We start from the raw sequence: 12898 nt of genomic DNA on the forward strand, positions 1-12898 counted from the left end.
GATGCGTTGTTGTCTGTCAAAAAAGCACGTGGCTGTCAAAAAACACGTGGGTTTGTTTACCTCGCGCTTGTGAGGTTAAGTTGGCACTACTGAGGTTTAGGCCCGTCAAGATGGCAGTACTGAGGTTAGCGGTGCGTTGTTGTCTGTCAAAAAGCACGTGGCTTTGTTTATCTCGCGCTAGTTAGGTTAAGTTGGCAGCACTGGAAGAGGCCTCTGGCTGAGGTGGAGGAGGCCACTGGGAGGCCACTGGCTGAGGAGGAGGAGGAGGTGGCCACTGGGAGGCCACTGGCTGAGGAGGAGGAGGCCACTGGCTGAGGAGGAGGCCTCTCCCGAGAGCCGGAGGTGGCGGTGGCGGCCGAACCCGTATATTATACTACTGGTAGCAGCACAATCTAGAGGAAGAAGTTGATACGTGTATAATCGATATTCAATGCGTACATGCTTTTAAAACATTGCTATTCTTACTGCTGCTGCTGCTATGTTCACAAGATTTTTATACATCAGTATTCTTTATGCTTTAAGTTCATGCGTATAAGTTATACTAAGTTAGCATCATACTTATAAGGTTGTTGCACGCTCTAGTGGAAAAAGTTTTGTAAGAAAGACGATGCATGCAAAATCGATAGGTGATGTGTACACGCTTTGAACTTGGGTATTCTTTATGCTTTAACTTCATGCACATAGGTTATGTTAAGATTGCAGCACACACAAGCGATGATCGCACGCTGTTGTGGAAGAAGTTTAGTACAAGAGTTAATGCGTGCAAAATTGACTGGTGTTGTGTACACGCTATTCTTTGTGCTTTAAGTTCACGCACATATGTAGCAGCACACAATTGTGAACGTTGTACACTCTAGCGGTAGAAGTTTAGTACGATAGTCGATGCATGCAAAATCGATAGGTGATGTGTACACGCTTTGGAGCATAGCTATTCTTTGTGCTTTAACTTTATACACATACGTTAGCAATACACATATGCGATCGTTGTACACTCTGGCGGTAAAAAAATAGTCGATGCATGCAAAATCAATAGGTGATGTGTACACGCTGTTAAACATCGTTATTTGTTATGCTTTAAGTTCGCGCGTATAGGTTATGCTACGATAGGAGTACAATCTAGCGGAAGAAGTTCAGGGTGATGTGTACACGCTTTGAAACATGGTTATTCTTTGTACTTTAAGTTCATGCACATAGGTTATGCTAAGGTAGCAGCACAATCTAGAGGAAGAAGTTTAGTACGAGAGTCGATGCTTGCAAAATCGATAAGTAATATGTACACGCTTTGAAACATGGCTATTCTTTGTACTTTAAGTTCATGTGTATAAGTTATACTAAGATAGCAGCACAATCTAGCGCAAGAAGTTTAGTACGATATTTGATGCATGCAAAATCGATAGGTGACGTGTACACGCTTTATAACATGGTTATTCTTCGTACTTTAAGTTCATGCGTATAGGTTAGGCTAAGATAGCAGCACAGTCTAACGTAAGAAGTTTAGTACGAGAGTCGATGAATGCGAAATCGATAGGTGATGTGTACACGCTTTGAAACATGGCTATTCTTTGTACTTTAAATTTATAGGTATAGGTTATGCTAAGATAGCAGCACAATCTAGCGGAAGAAGTTTAGTATGAGATTCGATGCATGCAAAATCGATAAGTAATGTGTACACGCTTTGAAACGTGGCTATTCTTTGTACTTTAAGTTCATGCGTATAAGTTATGCTAAGATAGCAGCAGAATCTAGTGGATGAAGTTTAGTGCGATATTTGATGCATGTGAAATCGATAGGTAATGTGTACACGCTTTGAAACATGGCTATTCTTTGCACTGTAAGTTCATGTGTATAAAATTATGATAAGATAGCAGCACAATCTAGCGGAAGAAGTTTAGTACGAGAGTCGATGCATGTAAAATCGATAGGTAATGTGTACACGCTTTGAAACATGGCTATTCTTTGTACTTTAAGGTCATGCGTATAGGTTATGCTAAGATAGCAGCACGATCTAGCGGAAGAAGTTTAGTACGAGAGTCGATGCATGTAAAATCGATAGGTGATGTGTACATGCTTTGAAACATGGCTATTCTTTGTACTGTAAGTTCATGCGTATAAGTTATGCTAAGATAGCAGCACGATCTAGCGGAAGAAGATTAGTACGAGGGTCGATGCATGTAAAATCGATAGGTGATGTGTACACGCTTTGAAACATGGCTATTCATATTGCTGCTCTGTTCCCAAGATTTTTAAACATAGCTAATCCTAATGCTGCTCTTAACGACGTCGAGCTAAGGATTGATTACGTGACCGTGACGTCACAGCCACGTGCTCTTGTTTAGTAAACCAAGCCACGTGCTTCTTTGACAGCTGTCTTCTTGACGGACCCTAACCTCACATTGAAGGACAATAGAGCATCGCTAACCGCACTGCTGCCATCTTTACGGCGGTAAACCTCAAGGCTGCTACCTTATGCATGTTATAGCGCGGAATTTAAAATCCAACAACAGAACGTCGCTAACCTCACTCTTGCCATCTTTACGGCGGTAAACCTCAAGGCTGCCACCTTATGCATGTTACAGCGCGGAATTTAAAATCCAACAACAGAACATTGCTAACCTCACTCTTGCCATCTTGAAAAGTTCAGTGTTCCAAACACTAGTTCGAAAAACGTAACTCATCGCACCTCGGGGATTTTATTAGGTAAGACGTAACCCCTAGGTTCCATTCCTTGTTCTGAACATAAAACCATTTACCAATAAAGATTAATTTTCTACACTTAACAAAGTACAAGCGTTCTTGCTGATAGCGATCGATGAGGTTGTAGTACCCCCTAACATGTTCTAAACACATGTTGTATTGAGTACAGTGTTCGATTCTAGTCTTGATCACTTATTTTGTGTTCTGAACACATCGATCAATGTTCTGATCACATGTTGTATCGAGTACAGTGTTCAATTCTAGTCATGATCACTTATTTTGTGTTCTGAACACATCAATCAATGTTCTGATCACATGTTGAAGTTAACAACATCGATTACAGTGTTCTATTCTAGTCTTGTTATGTTTCAATCTGATCAAGGGTATCCCATGACATATTCTAAACACATGATGTATTGAGTACAGTGTTCGATTCTAGTCTTGATCACTTATTTTGTTTTCTGAACGCATCAATCAATGTTCTGATCACATGTCGTATCTAGTACAGCGTTTGATTCTACTCTTCTTATGTTTCGAAAGTCTAAACATGCACAATAATGTTATCGCTGCACACGCTTGCCTTCGCGATGCAGGTTTAAACTTGTTCGATATAAAGCTATGCCTTGACATAAGAGGCGGAGGAGGAGGTAGAGAAGGAGGAGGAGGAGGAGGAGGAGGAGCATGATAAGGCCTTAACAGCCTATGTATAGTCGCCATTGTTTAAGGATGATAGCTGTCAAAAGAATTTTTCAAATTATCCACCACCACATTTCAGCTAAAGAGGGCAGCAGGGTGCTCTGTTGATTAAGCACATAGAATTTCAAATTGCCCTCCACCGCATGCATAACAGCAGCTGTTAAATCATTGGTCAGAAAAATTTTGTCCGTTTTGCTCTACGATACACTGCTTTCGAGATATTTAACATTTTGCATTTAAACCCCAAATTTAATGAATCGAACTAGCACGACACGTTAGCCTCTAAGCTAAGAGCAGCAGCCATCTTGCGCAAGCACCCTTAAAGCGTCTCATAAGGAGTTGTGTATAGCCGCCATCTTGTGTCCGCCATCTTGCGCAAGCATCCTTAGGGCGTCTCTAGTCATCTTGTGCAAGGACCCTTAAGCCACCTCATAAGAGCAACCGCCATCTTGCGCAAGCATCTCTAGGGCGTCTCATAAGGAGCCATGTATAACCGCCATCTTGCGCAAGCATCCCAAGGGAGTCTATGTATAGCGGTTATCTTGCATAAGCACCTTTAAGGAGTCATGTATAGCCACCATCTTGTGCAATTAGCGTCGAGAGATAGCTGATGTAGAATTTTTCTTTTTAAATTATCCGCCACCATATTTCAAAAGGAGCCATGTATAACCGCCATCTTGCGCAAGCAACCCAAGGGAGTCTATGTATAGCGGCCATCTTGCATAAGCACCTTTAAGGAGTCATGTATAGCCACCATCTTGTGCAATTAGCGTCGAGAGATGGCTGCTGTAGAATTTTTCTTTTTAAATTATCCACCACCATATTTCAACTAAAGAGTGTAGCACTGTGCTCAAAGATGGCGGATGACAGCTGACAAAAAAGCGCGTGAGTTTGTTTACTAAACAAGAGCACGTGGAATTTGCCGCCACCACATAGATGGCAGCACGGTGCTCTCTTGATTAAAGATGGCGGATGACAGCTAACAGAACTTTTCAAATTGCCCGCTACTACAGAGAGCAGCACGGTGCTCTGTAGATTAAAGATGGCGGATGACAGGTGATGAAATTACCCGCATGATAGCAGCACAGTGCTCTATTGATTAAAGATGGTGGATGACAGCTGTCAAAAAAAGCACGTGGCTTTGTTTACTAAACAAGAGCACATAGATTTTTTTCAAATTGCCGCCACCACATTTCAAAGGTATCTAGCTAAAGAGCGCAGCACAGAGGTTTGTGATGCAAGATGGCGGATGACAGCTGTCAGAAAAAAGCACGTGAGTTTGTTTCCAAACAAGAGCATGTAGAATTTTTCAAATTGCCGCCACCACGTAGAGGGCAGCACGGTGCTCTCATGATTAAAGATGGCTGCTGTCACGCGGAATTGCCTGCCACCACAGGTATCTAGCTAAAGAGGGCAGCATGGTGCTCAAAGATGGCTGCTATCAAAAAGCATTTTTCAAATTATCCGCCTCAAAGGTAAGTAGCTAAAGAGGGCAGCACTGTGCTCTATAGATTAAAGATGGTGGATGACAGCTGTCAAAAAAGCATGTGGATTTGTTTATCTCACGCTAGTGAGGTTAAGTTGGTAGCACTAAGGTTTAGGCCCGTCAAGATGGCAGCACTGCGGATGACAGCTGTGACGAATTTACATCTACTACGATAAAGAGGGCAGCACTGTGCTCTATAGATTAAAGATGGCGGATGTCAGCTGTCAAGAAAGCACATGGCTTTGTTTCCAAACAAGAGCACGTGGAATTTGCCGCCACCACATTTCAAAGGTAAGTAGCTAAAGAGGGCAGCACGGTGCTCTCTGGATTAAAGATGGCGGATGGCAGCTGTCAAAAAAAGCGCATGGGTTTGTTTCCAAACAAGAGAATGTAGAATTTTTCAAATTGCCGCCACCACATAGAGGGCAGCACGGTGCTCTCTTGATTAAAGATGGCTGCTGTCACGTGAAATTGTCTGCCACCACAGGTATCTAGCTAAAGAGGGCAGCACGGTGTACAAAGATGGCTGCTGTCAAAAAGCATTTTTCAAATTATCCGCCACCACATTTCAAAGGTAAGTAGCTAAAGAGGGCAGCACTGATCTCTATAGATTAAAGATGGCGGATGACAGCTGTCAAAAAACACGTGGCTTTGTTTACCTCACGCTAGTTAGGTTAAGTTGGTAGCACTAAGGTTTAGACCCGTCAAGATGGCAGCACTGCGGATGACAGGTGACGAATTTTGCAGCTACTGCGATAAAGAGGGCAGCACAGTGCTTTGTGGTTTAAAGATGGCGGATGACAGCTGTCAAAAAGCACGTGGCTTTGTTTACCTCTCGCTAGTTAGGTTAAGTTGGTACCACTAAGGTTTATTCCCGTCAAGATGGCAGTACTGAGGTTTGCGATGCGGTGTTGTCTGTCAAAAAGCATGTGGCTTTGTTTACAAATCTGTCAAAAGCACGTGGCTGTCAAAAACACGTGGCTTTGTTATTTTTCAATTTGCCGCCACCACATAGAGGGCAGCACGGTGCTCTCTTGATTAAAGATGGCTGCTGTCACGTGGAATTGTCTGCTACCACAGGTATCTAGCTAAAGAGGGCAGCACTGAGGTTTGCGATGCAAGATGGCTGCTGTCAAAAAGCATTTTTCAAATTATCCGCCACCACATTTCAAAGGTAAGTAGCTAAAGAGGGCAGCACTGTGCTCTATGGATTAAAGATGGTGGATGACAGCTGTCAAAAAAGCACGTGGCTGTCAAAAAGCACGTGGCTTTGTTTATCTCGAGCTAGTGAGGTTAAGTTGGTAGCACTAAGGTTTAGGCCCGCCAAGATGGCAGCACTGCCGATGACAGGTGACGCAAGAGGGCAGCACAGCGCTCTGTAGTTTAAAGATGGCGGATGGCAGCTGTCAAAAAGCATGTGGCTGTCAAAAAGCACGTGGCTTTGTTTATCTCGAGCTAGTTAGGTTAAGTTGGCACTACTGAGGTTTATTCCCGTCAAGATGGCAGTACTGAGGTTAGCGATGCGTTGTTGTCTGTCAAAAAGCACGTGGCTTTGTTTACAAATCTGTCAAAAAGCACGTGGCTGTCAAAAAACACGTGGCTTTGTTTACCTCATGCTAGTTAGGTTAAGTTGGCACTACTGGGGTTTAGGCCCGTCAAGATGGTAGTACTGAGGTTTGCGATGCGTTGTTGTCTGTCAAAAAGCACGTGGCTTTGTTTACAAATCTGTCAAAAAGCACGTGGCTGTCAAAAAGCACGTGGCTTTGTTTACCTCGCGCTTGTGAGGTTAAGTTGGCACTACTGAGGTTTAGGCCCGTCAAGATGGCAGTACTGAGGTTAGCGGTGCGTTGTTGTCTGTCAAAAAGCACGTGGCTTTGTTTATCTCGCGCTAGTTAGGTTAAGTTGGCAGCACCGGAAGAGGCCTCTGGCTGAGGTGGAGGAGGCCACTGGGAGGCCACTGGCTGAGGAGGAGGAGGAGGTGGCCACTGGGAGGCCACTGGCTGAGGAGGAGGAGGAGGCCACTGGCTGAGGAGGAGGCCTCTTCCGAGAGCCGGAGGTGGCGGTGGCGGCCGAACCCGTATATTATACTACTGTTAGGGAAGACTGCAGAAATAGAGCTTACGTAGGAGAGTATGAGGAATTCCTAATGGCAACCACGAATTTCATCAGATATATCTAAGAGATAGATGTTTGTTTGTAGTGGTGAATGTATTTATATTTCTCAGCATGTATCCAAAAATCCACACGCTAAATAAATGTGGTTATTTTAGCAAGTGGATTAAGGCCCATTCTACGCAAGCTGTTCAAACGCCTGTGTGTGGGCGCCTGCCTGCAAACGCCCGTACAATTTTCAAACTATAGGCTACGTGACCGTCTGAAGGCGGCTGTTAAACACGGATCAAAAGCTCTCGACTATTCCGCACGAACGATTAAAACGATGATATTGAGCAGTTCGCTTTCAAAATGAACACTATGCAGATCGGGTGTATTGGGGACTTATTTTGGTTGACGAAATTCGTAAAGAAAAATTTCGTAACAAGAGACGTTGGAGGGACTCACATCACATTATCAAAACTCCTTTCATATCATGGTCTGAAATATAGACAAGTTCTTTCAGTTCCATACAATTTCAGTTTCCTCATTGGATGAACTACTTGATTTAGTGAATGACAATATTGTAAAACGTGATACCGTCATGAGGAAGAGAATTACTGCAACAGACGACAGATGCACAGTGTTTCCAATTTTGTCACTAAATCCAGCGACTTCTGATCGTTAAATTTTAAGCTTTAGCGACTAGCGACAGAACTGGCGACTTCTACTTATTCATACGATATAATCTTGAAATGTGACATTTTGAGTCTCAGGAAATAATTTTATCAAATGTGTTGTCCACCTGAAAGACAATAGAATTCAAATAAATGTACTTCCTCGATTACAAAACAGAGAAGCGTAATAAGATGTGATTGTAATGATTGCTGTAATTGGCACTCAGGAATTCACGACCTTCGTTTAAGCCAATAATGTATTTTCTTGCATGTACATTATATCTTACAGCAAACTGCAGACAGTAAGTGCCCAGAAGCACTGCATTTTAAAGTTGCTTGAGTGTGGTGGTGTTCAAAGTTGTTTTATTTCCGAAAAGAATGCCAATGCAGCCCAAAATTTTGAGGGATGGCATACTAGCGTGGCTGGCGACTTAACAAAAGCCTGTTGCAAATACTATGGTGCAGTTATATAAGTTACCTATGGTAAATCGACTAATCGGCACAACAGAAACTTACTTTTAAGGTGTTGTCGCACATGCGTATATAGACCTCAGCTTCCCTCTACCCTTTCATGATACTGGATTGATGTTGGCCTTCCATTCACGAGTGGAAGATCCTCTTGTCATTCAGAGACAACGCCCCGAACCACTTCCGGATCCCAAGACAATAACATCAACAGACTCTGGGCTGTTTCACGTGACTCATACAAAGTTTCCGAGTTGTAAATAGCACTGTTTTCCCATCCCTTTGTACAAAACAAATTACTCATATCACATATGGAGACCTTCCAGCTTAAAATATTAGGAATAAATATACGAATGAAATAATAATAGTAATAATAATCATCACAATAATGTATCTTATTTCTGAAAACAGTGCGAGGGTGTGATATTTGTTCTATCACAAACCACCCTGGAAAATGTTAAAGCGAAATTCCTGAAAAGAATACAGTTGAAACCGGTTATAACGACTCCGAAAGGACCGTCAGTTAACGGTCGTTATAGGTGGTAGTCGCATAAACCGGACTTTTTCTGTTGTTGCTAAAGATCTGTATGTTTTAGGCTGCACACTTACACGGTTAATTAAAAGAAAAGTTAAAACTTCAAAAAATATTAGTGACATAAGTGCTCTATTTCCAATACAGTATTGTGGACTGGGGCTGAGAGGACATTTCTTCTAACATTTACGCAGTATGTACGGCAATAATGCGCCACAAAAACATGCGATAATGAGTGCGTAAAGAAGTAACAACAATGATCAGTAATGTCGATCTTGGCTAATAAGTGAGATGTTCTATTTGTCCTTTCAACTCGTAGAAATCGTTGAGTGAAACGCACCCAATTCTTTCGCGATGCTGATGTTTGTTTTGCCCATTTTGTAATCACCATATTATGTGTGATTTTTCTTCAATTATAAACACCTTCCCTTTCTTTAGCGACATCCTCACAGCGATGCTTGCCTTGACTATTTAACAGACAAACTGATTTGAAATCTGCACTCTACTCAAAATATGAGTTTGTAAACAAGCTCTAAATTGTTGTCAGCAATTCCCAAATATGTAACAAACAAAAATCAACACTGGACGTTATAACATGACGAATATAAAAACAAGTGCGAGGACTCCTCGAGTTCAAGCGCGTCCCGCCAGGCAGCGCTAGAGTGAGCAAGCTCCACAGTACACAGTGCCAGAGGAAACGTATTACTCCATAACTGATAAGTATATACACTGTCTTTTAAAAAACAATGACAGATTACAATTAAAATACCATGGTAGGATACAATGGGAAAATTCATACATGGAAATAAGAGCTACGGCCTTCATCACATTTTGCGGAAAGCACAGGTTACTGGAGTGTACATATACAGAAAAATAACTCCCAGCATATTAAAATTTATAGATAATTCTCTACTTACCAAGTCAATTTTTGGGTTGCTGGACTTTCGAAAGCTTGCTGAGGATTTGGCGGATGTTCGAGATTGTAAATCTCGCCGCATTTCCTTCGTTCTGAAGAAAAATCTACACTTCAGATAATGATAAACAAGTCTGGGGATTATGTCCATAACATGTTGAAGACAACAGCCAGCTCCTGAAGGATCATTTGAATTGTTTTTTCTATGGAATCGATACAGTCAAAACATATTTCGCCCACATCGATTTTAAGTTCACTTTTCCATTAATTTCTTACTCGGCCTGGAAAAGAATGTCACATGCACTTTTGGAAGGACATGTTAAAACACTTCATTGTTGCTTGAATCATAGTCTTTTATTTCGGTGAGAGCTGAAAATTTACTTTGATTACGGTATTCTCACGTAGAGAATGGGCATAGGGCGAACACTTAATAAATTTAGAAGAGTGATTAACAACGTACCCAGCTAAATGGTACACTAAACATTTCTCATTCGAAGAGTTTCGAACTGCGCTATCGAATTCAGGTACAGAGCTTTCCCAGTCTTCTATATTTACTGCACCTTAAACCACATTTTTTTTTTTTTTTTTTTTTTTTTTTTTTTTTTTTTTTTTTTTTTTTTTTTTTTTTTTTGCTTAATGGAAGTTTCAACTAATTGTTTCACTGTCTTATTGTGCATTTCCATGTTCCGGGGTAACATACGAGGTCAAGATCGTCTCCCGTTTAGGTTCGCAGTTTCCTCCAACATTTAAAGCTGCTTTATAGGGACGTAGACACATTGAGCGCCTGTTGGATATAATCGCTTGCAACGCTTGCAGTGGCGGGACCACAAACTACCATGCTATAATGATTGAGTCCTCACACTTGGTCTTATATTCGTCATGGTTATAGACCGAAAATGTGATTAAAAATACGTCGTTCTATACTGTATGTTATAATAAGCGATGTCGTACTAAGCGGTTTTTAAATACAGTGTTTATATAGGGTTTAGACGGGAGGCGTTAGCTTTCGCCGTTATATCCAATGTGTCGTTAAAACGATGTCGCAATAAACAGTTTCGACTGTATTAGGAATATATCAAAACTAGCGCCTTCTAGGCTAGCACATATCTTGGTTAAGGAAAGTTTCCTCACGGGTGCATTGAGACTCAGTTTAAAAATACCATCCATGCCTCAAACTACAAAACTACTCCTGAGGGGAATGGAGAAGTGGGAATAAATCCGGCTAGACTTCTATGCACCAGACGCCATGACAAATTGAGAATGGACGGGACCAAACCAGGCAATGCTGCGTGCAATCACGAGGATTCCTACACAAGGCTTGCATCATAAACTTTGAAAACGAGCTACCACGAGCCTAGTTAACAATATGTGTGTAAACTCTGCAGCAAGAGCTGCGAACGCTAGCATTTCCCCATTTTTGCTGGAAAACCGAAAAGTCTGTAAGTCAGTGTAACAAAGAATAAGTAATAAACTTTCTGAACATTCGTGCGCATTTTCATTGTTAATTACTAGTTGTTGTCCTTCAGCACGCTCATCCTGTATTTAGATTCTGTAACTTCATAACAAAATGTCCTGGACAAAGTGGGGATCTTCTTGGGACACCCAAATTTCCCCATTCCGTTCCAGAAATGCTTCGTAAGAATATATTTTTGTTGCTAATCTGCCGGCACGTTCGTCTACGTTAATCTTATCTGTATAACGTATGAACTACAGTCCTCTATAAATAAAACGAAGCCATCTCCGTACATACCATGCCCTTGGAGGAGTAGAACTACCCAAAACCTCGGCACCGAGTGGGATAAAGTTGTAGCTCTATTTCCGACCGCCTTTGCCCTTGATGCAGACTGAGTGAACCCTTGTGTCATTTGCAAAGTCTCGTTTCTGAATTTTTCGTCTTTGTGTTGGGAAATCGAACCCACTTTCTTCCGCATGAAATAAGTTCACCGGGCGAGTTGGCCGTGCGGTTAGGAGCGCGCAGCTGTGAGGTCACATCCGGAAGATAGTGGGTTCGAACCCCACTGTCGGCAGATGGTTTCCCATTTTCACACCAGTTAAATGCTGGGGCTGTAACTTAATTAAGGCCACGGCCGCTTCCTTCCCATTCCTAGGCCTTTCCTGCCCTATCTTCGCCGTAAGAGCTATCTGTGTCGGTGCGACGTAAAGCAACTAGCAAAAAAAAAGTTCTCCTTTACAGCCTCGACTAGGCAGCCCCGATAGGGCTTTGTACTTAATTAGAAGTAAATTGAAAGATTTAAACAGTCCATTATCATGCCCAGCTTCAAAACTCTCTTACCTTGAAAAAGAAGACTCCTGTCCTCTTCCTATTCAATTCAGATTGGAACTATCCGCCTATGGCGTTATACACCTCCCACCAGATCTTCACGTAGCAATATTACAACATTAGGTTCTGTCTTTAGTAAACACCTTGTTTTAGTCAGCTCACGAAAACAAGTCAGCCAGCCGAGAGGAAATTCATTCTTACCTCATCATTCCTGTCAACGTGCTGCTTTTGTACTGTCAAGGTCAATAACTAATGACTGCCTATTTTTAGCACGATATTAACATGTTTAATTGATTCAGCTATCGGTGGTCGTGTTACATATCCGCGGACCATCACTGCAGTCAGTTCTACCTGGCATAGCATGAGGGAGATGCTGTTGAATCTAGTCCTCGAGACTGGAGAAAGGTGCTGTGGGATAGATATTTTATCGCATTTCTTCACACTTGCCATCGTTGTTGGATCATACTGAGAGTTTACCAACGGCGTTACGAAGTTGATACACAGGAATCCATGATTCGTCCCTGTTCTGCCAAAACGGCGAATGTTACAATGCTCTTCCTATCCATTATTTCCCTTACGACTGGTCACGCCTTCCAGCCAGATATTGATATGCGGTCCATCAGAACAATTTTCGTTGAGTTCATTTTCCTATGCGCGTGTGTAAAGGAAAATGAACCTTAAATACATCACACTCTAGGAGTGGGTAAATGTCATGCAAACATACATTCCTTCAGTATGGTACAGTAAGGTTCATTTTCCTTTACACACGCACATAGGAAAATGAACTCAACGGAAATTGTTCTGATGGACCGAATATCAATATGTGGCTGGAAGGCGTGACCAGTCTTAAGGGAAATAATTGATAGGAAGAGCATTGTAACATTCGCCGTTTTGGCAGAACAGGGACGATTATTGTCACATTTAAGCGATAATGGACAGGGCCTATACGTACACAAGTATACTTAGAATCCTGTTATTGCCAGCTGCTAGTCGTGGAAAGGAAAGAACGGGAGGGAAGGTGTTAACCATTCTAAAGGTACAAAATATTGCCAAACAAAACCAG

The 12898-nt window shown here is 42.0% G+C and overlaps 1 protein-coding gene across 1 annotated transcript in view; it reads right to left on the reverse strand.

Annotated features, from left to right (window-relative positions):
• Positions 1 to 11942, reverse strand: part of LOC136869422 (glucose dehydrogenase [FAD, quinone]) — a 58111-nt gene extending 46169 nt beyond the window's left edge. The window contains exon 1 of the mRNA XM_067144849.2: positions 11848 to 11942. The gene's annotated coding sequence lies outside the window, so the exon portion shown is untranslated. The remainder of the gene's footprint in view (positions 1 to 11847) is intronic.
• Positions 11943 to 12898: the final 956 nt, after the last annotated feature.

The sequence above is a fragment of the Anabrus simplex genome, chromosome 1, assembly GCF_040414725.1.
Source record: "Anabrus simplex isolate iqAnaSimp1 chromosome 1, ASM4041472v1, whole genome shotgun sequence".
Taxonomy (NCBI): domain Eukaryota; kingdom Metazoa; phylum Arthropoda; class Insecta; order Orthoptera; family Tettigoniidae; genus Anabrus; species Anabrus simplex.